The 10,411-nt window shown below is 37.2% G+C and overlaps 1 non-coding gene and 3 pseudogenes across 1 annotated transcript; 3 read left to right on the top strand and 1 right to left on the bottom strand.

Moving 5' to 3' along the window:
- Positions 1-1,398: 1,398 nt before the first annotated feature.
- Positions 1,399-1,470, bottom strand: TRNAC-GCA (transfer RNA cysteine (anticodon GCA)). The gene has a single exon. It is a non-coding gene; the product is annotated as a tRNA-Cys (tRNA).
- Positions 1,471-1,860: 390 nt separating this feature from the next.
- LOC128288317 (DNA-directed RNA polymerase subunit beta-like) lies at positions 1,861-5,846 on the top strand (annotated as a pseudogene).
- A 1,445-nt stretch (positions 5,847-7,291) lies between these two features.
- LOC128288330 (DNA-directed RNA polymerase subunit beta'-like) lies at positions 7,292-8,657 on the top strand (annotated as a pseudogene).
- A 163-nt stretch (positions 8,658-8,820) lies between these two features.
- On the top strand, positions 8,821-10,406 carry LOC128288321 (DNA-directed RNA polymerase subunit beta''-like; annotated as a pseudogene).
- Positions 10,407-10,411: the final 5 nt, after the last annotated feature.

Genomic DNA, 10,411 nt, shown 5'->3' with positions numbered 1-10,411 from the left:
CAGAAATGAAGGAAAATGGAATGGAAATAGGCATATATTAATTAAATTAATAAAAAAAAGAAAACCAAGTAATCTTTTTTTTGAACATTCCAAAGAAGTAATTCGTTGAGCAACTGACAGATGATCCAAAGAGTTCTATGGTAACTTTTCTTCGTATTTCGTTTCGAAAAAAGGGTATACCCTGCCGATTTTGAATTTAACTTCTTTGATCCATGATATGAAATGAGTCAATAAAGCATTTCATAAATGAAATTCAAATAAAACAGGGGGTAAGTGTCTAATATGTGACTACACTAAGGCAAGATCTTATTAAAATGAAATTAAATAAAAAAAAGACTTTTTTTTCTCTTTGAACAGTAAAGAGGGAGGGAAATAAAAACAAGCAAATACAGAAAACAAAGGGGGTTCCTTGTCCCTCATTGTCCGTTCATAACTCTGGTAAGAGCTGGTTCATCAAAATAGAAAATTTAGGAAGAATTCTTTTTTTTTATTGCCTATCATCCGGATCCCTTTTACTTTCGAAATACGAACATGGGGATTATTGAAATGTTTATTTGATTTTGATTGAAAAGGTGTTATTCATAGAATACATTACTCCACTAGAATCCAAGAATTTCGAAATGAAGACTAATAAAATAGTTAAAATAAAAAAAGGCTTTGCAAAACGATCTAGAAAACAATTGATACGGTTTGATTCCTCAACCCCAATTAGGAGTACCCCTAGAGCCCACTTCTTCCCCATACTACGAGTGAAAGGGAAAATGTAAAGACTACCATTAAAGCAGCCCAAGCAAGACTTACTATATCCATGTGTATTATGTCCCCTATCTCTATGAATATGAAACAAATATGAAGGAATTCAATTTTTCCATTATTGTTCACTAATAATAGTGTAATTACTGGCGCAGAGTCAAAAAGAAAAGGGAATTGTGACACGCCACCGTTGATGAATCACTTCGATAAATCCGCTTATAACAAGCTCTTATATGATTTCGAGTAAAATCGAGAACCATTAAGCACAAGCAAAATGCGCAGTAACACTTTTGGAAGTATCAAAAGAATGTTACTCACATGTATCAATAATAAGACTTATTCTTTCTTTTGGTGTCCCTCATTAAGTAAAAGCCAATTATCTATCCAATCTAATATTAATTGGATGCCTGAACACTCAGAGACTTTCATCCGTCTGTATACAAAGTATCTTCCAACCCTTCTACAACCATTCATTAGTTAATTAGACACTCCCGTTATCCAATCTAATTCAAGACTCCTCTAGTAGCCACTCCATTAGTAAGGGGGGCTCCCATATCAAGATTTACTGATTCCCTTCCACTACTTTAGTTTTTCCTTGAATCCTAGACGTTAGGAGACGTTAGGATTTCGAGTTTTTTGTTGATCAGGCGACACCCGGATTTGAACTGGGGAATAAGGGATTTGCAGTCCCCCGCCTTACCGCTCGGCCATGTCGCCAAAAGGTTACAAACAAAAAAAGGAGAGTATCTCCCTTTTCTTTTTCATTTTTAGATCGGATCCATACCTTCAATTGGTTATAGTATCTCAAGACACACAATATCTAAAAACTTTCCCTTTCTTTTCTATTGAAAAAGAAAATGTGGATTCTCAGTTACAAAAGTAAAAATTCAGGACAAATAAATTGGAACCATTAACTATTGACTGCAAATTTATGGACGATTCTTCTTCACTTGTCTTTTTCTAATGGTATAAGAAAATAAAACTGGATACATAACTAAATTGATTTTTTTTTCAATAAAAAAAAACTTTCTTAATTTCAAGTATATTATAATAATATAACAGCAATTATCAGTCTATGTAAACCCCAGAGCATAAGTTGTTTACACAGTTATAGTTATCTAATGAGGTATTTTATCTATCTAGATATGATGTCCATAGGGAATCAGCAAGAAATTATCGTGTTTCAATTTTTCATTGAATAGATTAAAATAAAAGAAAAAATAGAATTTTTGATAGAGCACGCCATGTCTTGTCTCCATTAGAGCGTTATAATGGAATAAAAGAAAGACATATATAAATAGAAATGCTATATCTGCACCTGTTTAATAAATAGAAGCCCCTTTTCGTACGCACTTCAATCATATTCTAAATATTCTACTAAAAATTAAAAAACTAAAAAGTGGGTAAAAACATCTATCTTCTCTGCGAATCGTTTTTTGAACAATGGAGTCCATGAAAAAATTAAGCGCTAGAAAAATCAACTCTCTCCCTATATATATATTTTATGATTATTTTGTCTTTATCTCAACGAACAGATCAAATCAGGAATTCCTTTCATTTTTCTGGTATTCAATCGGATTGGAATATGTAATATCATAATAATGGTAGAAATTGAATTATTTTTTTTTATATTCTATACAAAAACAAAACTCCATGCGGCTAAATGGCATTTATCAATTCTTTTCTGTATCTGTTTGTTATAAATATAAATTAAAATTTGAGTATAATTTTTCTTCTTCCGTTCATACGCATTTCATATTTCATACATTCCACATATATTATATGGTATATGGAGTTAGATAAAATTTCATGTGATTCAGTAAACAGAATAGAAATTCAATTCCATCATTATTAGATCGATTCGTAGGATTCGATGAAGAATGAAAAAAGAATGGGATTTTTTTGAGAAATGGGAAATTCAAAATGCTCGGGGATGAAAATGGGGAAATGTCTACAATACCTGGGTTGAATCAGATACAATTTGAAGGATTTTGTGGGTTCATGGATCGGGGCTTAACAGAAGAACTTTATAAGTTTCCAAAAATTGAAGATACAGAGCAAGAAATTGAATTTCAATTATTTGTGGAAACATATCAATTGGTGGAACCGTTGATAAAAGAAAGGGATGCTGTATATGAATCACTCACATATTCTTCTGAATTATATGTATCCGCAGGATTAATTTGGAAAACCAGTAAGGATATGCAAGAACAAACAATTTTTATTGGAAACATTCCTTTAATGAACTCCTCGGAACTTCTATAGTAAATGGAATATACAGGAATTGTGATCAATCAAATATTGCAAAGCCCCGGTATCTATTATCGATCAGAATTGGATCATAAATGAATTTCGGTCTATACTGGTACCATAATATCAGATTGGGGAGGGAGGTTAGAATTAGAGATTGATAGAAAAGCAAGGATATGGGCTCGAAGTAAGTAGGAAACAGAAAATATCTATCCTAGTTCTATCATCAGCTATGGGTTCGAATCTAAGAGAAATTCTAGAGAATGTTTGCTACCCTGAGATTTTCTTGTCTTTCCTGACCGATAAGGAAAAAAAAATTGGGTCAAAAGAAAATGCCATTTTGGAGTTTTATCAACAATTTTCTTGTGTAGGCGGGGATCCGGTATTTTCTGAATCCTTGTGTAAGGAATTACAAAAGAAATTCTTTCAGCAAAGATGTGAATTAGGAAGGATTGGTCGACGAAATATGAACCAGAGATTGAATCTTAATATACCTCAGAACAATACATTTTTGTTACCGCGAGATATATTGGCAGCTGCGGATCGTTTGATTGGAATGAAATTTGGAATGGGTACACTTGACGATATGAATCATTTGAAAAATAAGCGTATTTGTTCTGTAGCGGATCTCTTTACAAGATCAATTCGGATTGGCTCTGGTTCGTTTAGAAAATGTAGTTAGAGGAACTATATGCGGAGCAATTAGGCATAAATTGATACCGACTCCTCAGAATTTGGTAATTTCGACTCCATTAACAACCACTTATGAATCCTTTTTCGGATTACACCCATTGTCTCAAGTTTTGATCGAACAAATCCATTGACACAAATAGTGCATGGGAGAAAATTGAGTTATTTGGGCCCCGGAGGATTGACGGGGCGAACTGCTAATTTTCGGATACGAGATATCCATCCTAGTCACTATGGACGATTTGCCCAATTGACACGTCTGAAGCGATCAATGTTGACTTATCGGATCCTTAGCAATGCCAGGATTGGTCATTGGGGTCTCAGAAAGTCCATTTTATAAAATCTTTGAGAGATCAAAAGCACAGATGCTTTATTATCCAAGTCGAGATGAATATTATATGGTAGCGGCAGAAAATTCTTTGGCCTTGAATCAGGTATTCAGGAAGAACAGGTTGTTCCGGCTCGATACCGCCAAGAATTCCTGACTATTGCATGGGAACAAGTTCATCGAAGTATTTTTCCTCAATATTTTTCTATTGAGCTTCCTCATTCCTTTTATCGAGCATAATGACGCGAATCGGGCTTTAATGAGTTCTAATATAACGCCAAGAAGTTCCGCTTTCTCGTTCCGAGAAGTGCATTGTTGAACTGGGTTGGAACGCCAGTGCTCTAGATTCAGGAGTTCCGCTATAGCCGATCACGAGGAAAGATCATTTCACACCGATACTCGACAAGATTATTTTATCGGGCAATGGAGATGCTCTAGGCATTCCATTAGTTATGTATCAACGTTCCAACAAAAAATACTTGTATGCATCAAACTGCCTGGGTTCGGCGGGGTAAATGCATTAAAAGGGTAAATTTTAGCGGACGGTGCCGCTACGGTTGGTGGCGAACCGCTTTGGGCAAAAACGTACTAGTAGCTTATATGCCATGGAAGGTTACAATTTTGAGGATGCGGTACTCATTAGCGAGCGTCTAGTATATGAAGATATTTATACTTCTTTTCACATACGAAAATATGAAATTCAGACTCATGTGACAAGCCAAGGTCCTGAAAGAATCACTAACGAAATACTGCACCTAGAAGCCCATTTACTCCGCAATTTAGACAAAAATGGAATTGTGATGCTGGGATCTTGGGTGGAGACAGGCGATATTTTAGTAGGTAAATTAACGCCCAGGTGGCGAAAAGAATCATCGTATGCTCCAGAAGATAGATTATTACGGGCCATACTTTCTGGGATTCAGGTATCCACTCTAAAGGAAACCTGTCTAAAATTACCTATAGGTGGGAGGGGTCGAGTCATCGATGGAGATGGGTCCAGAAAAAGGGGTTCTAGTTATAATCCGAAACGATTCGTGTCTATATTTCACAGAAACGCGAAATCAAAGTAGGCGATAAAGTAGCCGGAAGGCATGGAAATAAAGGGATCATTTCAAAAATTTTACCTAGACAGGATATGCCTTATTTGCAAGACGGAAGACCTGTTGATATGGTCTTCAACCCATTAGAGTACCTTCACGAATGAATGTAGGACAGCTATTTGAATGCTCGCTTGGTTAGCAGGGAGTCTACTAGATAGACATTATCGAATAGCACCATTTGATGAGAGATATGAACAAGAGGCTTGAGAAACTAGTGTTTTCCGAATTATATCAAGCCAGTAAGCAAACAGCGAATCCATGGGTATTTGAACCCGAATATCCAGGAAAAGCTGAATATTTGATGGAAGAACGGGAGGCCCCTTTGAGCAACCTGTTATAATAGGAAAACCTTATATCTTGAAATTAATTCATCAAGTTGATGATAAAATACATGGGCGTTCCAGTGGACATTATGCACTTGTTACACAACAACCACTTAGAGGAAGGTCCAAGCAAGGAGGACAACGGGTAGGAGAAATGGAGGTTTGGGCTCTAGAGGGATTTGGTGTTGCTCATATTTTACAAGAAATGCTTACTTATAAATCTGATCATATTAGAGCTCGCCAAGAAGTACTTGGGACTACGATCATTGAGGAACAATACCTAAACCCGAAGATGCTCCAGAATCTTTTCGATTGCTCGTCCGAGAATTACGATCTTGGCTCTGAACTGAATCATTTCTTGTATCTGAGAAGAACTTCCAGATTAATAGGAAGGAAGCTTAATCGGAATGAATCAGAATTTTCTTCTATGATCGACCGATATAAACATCAACAACTCCGAATTGATCAGCCCCCAACAAATAAGTGCTTGGGCCAAGAAAATCCTACCTAATGGAGAAACCGTTGAGAGGTGACAAAACCCTATACTTTTCATTACAAACCAATAAACCGGAAAAGGATGGATTATTTGTGAAAGAATTTTTGGACCTATAAAAAGTGGAATTTGCGCTTGTGGAAATTATCGAGTAATTGGAAATCAAAAGGAGGGCCCTAAATTTTGTGAACAATGCGGAGTTGAATTTGTTGATTCTCGGATACGAAGATATCAAATGGGATATATAAGGCTGGCATGTCCAGTAACTCATGTATGGTATTTGAAACGTCTTCCTAGTTATATCGCCAATCTTTTAGACAAACCTCTTAAAGAATTAGAGGGTCTAGTATACTGCGATGTGTGATTTGATCGAAATTATTATTTTACAGATTAGGAATGAGAAACTGTCATCCCATTCAATCGAATTGGGATGCCCTGGATCTGACATGTCTCTGGGAAGAGTAACATGAAGCTCAGAATTATGGGCGTATTCAATACTCCCAAATAAAAAGGGAATTGGTCTATGGTCGAGTCAGTAAAAATAAATAACTAGGAATTTTGAGTTGTACCTCGTGAAAAAAAGACTTCTTTTTGTGGAATTAACCGTTCTCATTTCTTTTAGTTCTTTAGAAAGAAATGAAATTATGTTCAAGGAAACAAATATGTCATGGTTGCAGGAGTCTATACATCGCATATAGGCTTAGGCTTTAAGTTAAGGGCATCGTGGTATAATCGTCGAGGTACCGCAGGACCTAAGAGATCGAATGGAAGGGTACATAGACAAGTAAATCCCTTATGACACTCCTTTAATTTAAGAGGATTCAGCATTCGAGGGGAAGTAGACTACTCAAGAATTTCACATTTCATTTATGTCCTAATTTTGAATTGAATAAAGAATTAAGAAAATCTAAATCAATAAAAGAAGAATCAATCAATGAAATGTTTCTTGAACTTGAGTAAAGAGTAGACCTTTTGGGGGTTCTAGAATTTGAAAGCGAGAACTCCTTTACTTTATCTTTATTTGGTGTAACTATTGAGCCGGATGAGAGGAAACCTCATGTCCGATTTTGAGGGGGGGATCCGCAGGCCCTATCCTAATTTTTCTTTTGCTAGGCCCATCGCTAAAAAAACCTACTTTCTTACGATTACGAGGTTCATTCTGAATATGAAATTCAATCCTGGAAATACAGTATCCCACTTTTTTTACTACCCAAGGTTTCGATACATTTCGAAGTCGCGAAATTTCTACCGAGCAGGTGCTATTCGAGAACAATTAGCTGATCTAGATTTGCGAATTTTATCGATTATTCGGTGGTAGAATGGAAAGAATTAGGAGAAGAAGGCCTCACGGGTAATGAATGGGAAGATCGAAAATTGGAAGAAGAAAGGATTTTTGGTTAGACGCATGGAATTGGCTAAGCATTTTATTCGAACAAATATAGAACCAGAATGGATGGTTTTATGTCTATTACCGGTTCTTCCTCCCGAGTTGAGACCGATCATTCAGATAGATGGGGGTAAACTAATGAGTTCGGATATTAATGAACTCTATAGAAGAGTTATCTATCGAAATAATACTCTTACCGATCTATTAACAACAAGTAGATCTACGCCAGGGGAATTAGTAATGTGTCAGGAAAAATTGGTACAAGAAGCCGTGGATACACTTCTTGATAATGGAATCCGCGGACAACCAATGAGGGACGGTCATAATAAGGTTTACAAGTCGTTTTCAGATGTAATTGAAGGCAAAGAGGGAAGATTTCGCGAGACTTTGCTTGGCAAACGAGTCGATTATTCGGGACGTTCTGTCATTGTTGTTGGCCCCTCACTTTCATTACATCGCTGTGGATTGCCTCGCGAAATAGCAATAGAGCTTTTCCAGACATTTGTAATTCGCGGTCTAATTAGACAACATCTTGCTCCGAACATAGGAGTTGCTAAGAGTAAAATTCGGGAAAAAGGGCCGATTGTATGGGAAATACTGCAAGAAGTTATGCGGGGACATCCTGTATTGTTGAATAGAGCGCTACTCTGCATAGATTAGGTATACAGGCATTCCAACCTATTTTAGTGGAAGGACGCGCTATTTGTTTACATCCATTAGTTTGTAAGGGATTCAATGCAGACTTTGATGGGGATCAAATGGCAGTTCATGTACCTTTATCTTTAGAGGCGCAAGCGGAGGCTCGTTTACTTATGTTTTCTCATATGAATCTCTTGTCTCCAGCTATTGGGGATCCCATTTCCGTACCTACCAAGATATGCTTATTGGGCTCTATGTATTAACGAGTGGGAATCGTCGAGGTATTTGTGCGAATAGGTATAATCCATGGAATCGAAAAAGCTATCAAAATGAAAGAATTGACGATAATAACTATAAGTCTACAAGGGAGCCTTTTTTTTGTAATTCCTATGATGCGATTGGAGCTTATAGGCAGAAAAGAATCAATTTAGATAGTCCTTTGTGGCTCCGGTGGCGACTAGAGCAATGCGTTATTGCTTCAAGAGAAGCTCCCATCGAAGTTCACTATGAATCTTCGGGTACCTATCATGAGATTTATGGACATTATCTAATAGTAAGAAGTTTAAAAAAAAAAATTCTTTGTATATACATTCGAACCACTGTTGGTCATATTTCTTTACCGAGAAATCGAAGAAGCTATACAAGGGTTTTTCGGCCTACTCATATGATACCCAATCATATGGTATCTAAGCTAAAAAATTCTATGACACCAATATGAATTCGGGTCTCTCCGGTTCAACTAGGACCCCAGTTCCTGACCCGACTTTCTACCAAAATCAAGATCGAGAAAAGGAAGTTTTCCAATCATTGACTCAAACCCATTGGCGAAGTCCACTCAGCGGAATAAGGGGGTATTTATGGCAGAACGGGCCAATCTGGTATTTCACAATAAAGTGATAGATGGAACTGCCATTAAACGACTTATTAGCAGATTAATAGATCACTTCGGAATGGCATATACATCACACATCCTGGATCAAGTAAAAGCTCTGGGTTTCCAGCAAGCCACTGCTACATCCATTTCAATTAGAATTGATGATCTTTTAACGATACCTTCTAAGGGATGGCTAGTCCAAGATGCTGAACAACAAAGTTTGATTTTGGAAAACACCATCATTTTGGGAATGTACACGCGGTAGAAAATTACGCCAATCAATTGAGATATGGTATGCTACAAGTGGAATATTTGTGACAAGAAATGAATCCTAATTTTAGGATGACTGACCCTGTTTAACCCAGTCCATATATAATGTCTTTTTCAGGAGCTAGAGGAAATGCATCTCAAGTGCACCAATTAGTAGGTATGAGAGGATTAATGTCGGATCCCCAAGGACAAATGATCGATTTACCCATTCAAAGCAATTTACGCGAAGGACTGTCTTTAACAGAATATATCATTTCTTGCTACGGAGCCCGAAAAGGGGTTGTGGATACCGCCGTACGAACATCAGATGCTGGATATCTTACGCGCAGACTTGTTGAAGTAGTTCAACACATTGTTGTACGTAGAACAGATTGTGGCACCACCCGAGGGATTTCTGTGAGTCCTCAAAAGAGGACGCTTCCGGAAAGAATTTTTATCCAAACATTAATTGGTCGTGTATTAGCGGACGATATATATATGGGTCCGCGGTGCATTGCCATTCGAAATCAAGATATTGGGCTTTGGGCTTGTCGATCGATTCAGAGCCTTTCGAACACAACCAATATCTATCTCGAACTCCCTTTACTTGTAGGAGTACATCTTGGATTTGTCGATTATGTTATGGTCGGAGCCCCACTCATGGTGACCTGGTTGAATTGGGAGAAGCTGTAGGTATTATTGCGGGGCAATCCATTGGAGAACCGGGAACGCAACTAACATTAAGAACTTTTCATACCGGCGGAGTATTTACAGGGGGTACTGCAGAACATGTCCGAGCCCCTTTTAATGGAAAAATAAAATTCAATGAGGATTTGGTTCATCCTACACGCACACGTCACGGGCATCCTGCTTTTTTATGTTATCGGGACTTGTATGTAATTATTGAGAGTGAAGATATTATACATAAGGTGACTATTCCACCAAAAAGTTTTCTTTTAGTTCAAAACGATCAATATGTAGAATCAGAACAAGTGATTGCTGAGATTCGCGCGGGAACATACACTTTAAATTTGAAAGAGAGGGTTCGAAAACATATTTATTCTGACTCAGAGGGGGAAATGCACTGGAGTACCGATGTAACCATTCGCCCGAATTTCATATATAGTAATGTCCATCTCTTACCAAAAATGCCATTTGTGGATATTATCAGGGGGTTCGTACAAATTCAGTGTAGTTCCTTTTTCGCTCCACAAGGATCAAGATCAAATAAACATTCATTATCTTTCTGCCGAACGAAGATATATTTCTAGATTCTCAGTGAATAATGATCAAGTGAGACACAACTTATTTAGTTCGGATTTTTT

The sequence above is a fragment of the Gossypium arboreum genome, unplaced genomic scaffold (genome assembly GCF_025698485.1).
Source record: "Gossypium arboreum isolate Shixiya-1 unplaced genomic scaffold, ASM2569848v2 Contig00202, whole genome shotgun sequence".
Lineage (NCBI taxonomy): Eukaryota > Viridiplantae > Streptophyta > Magnoliopsida > Malvales > Malvaceae > Gossypium > Gossypium arboreum.
This window is presented reverse-complemented; position numbering and strand designations above follow the sequence as displayed.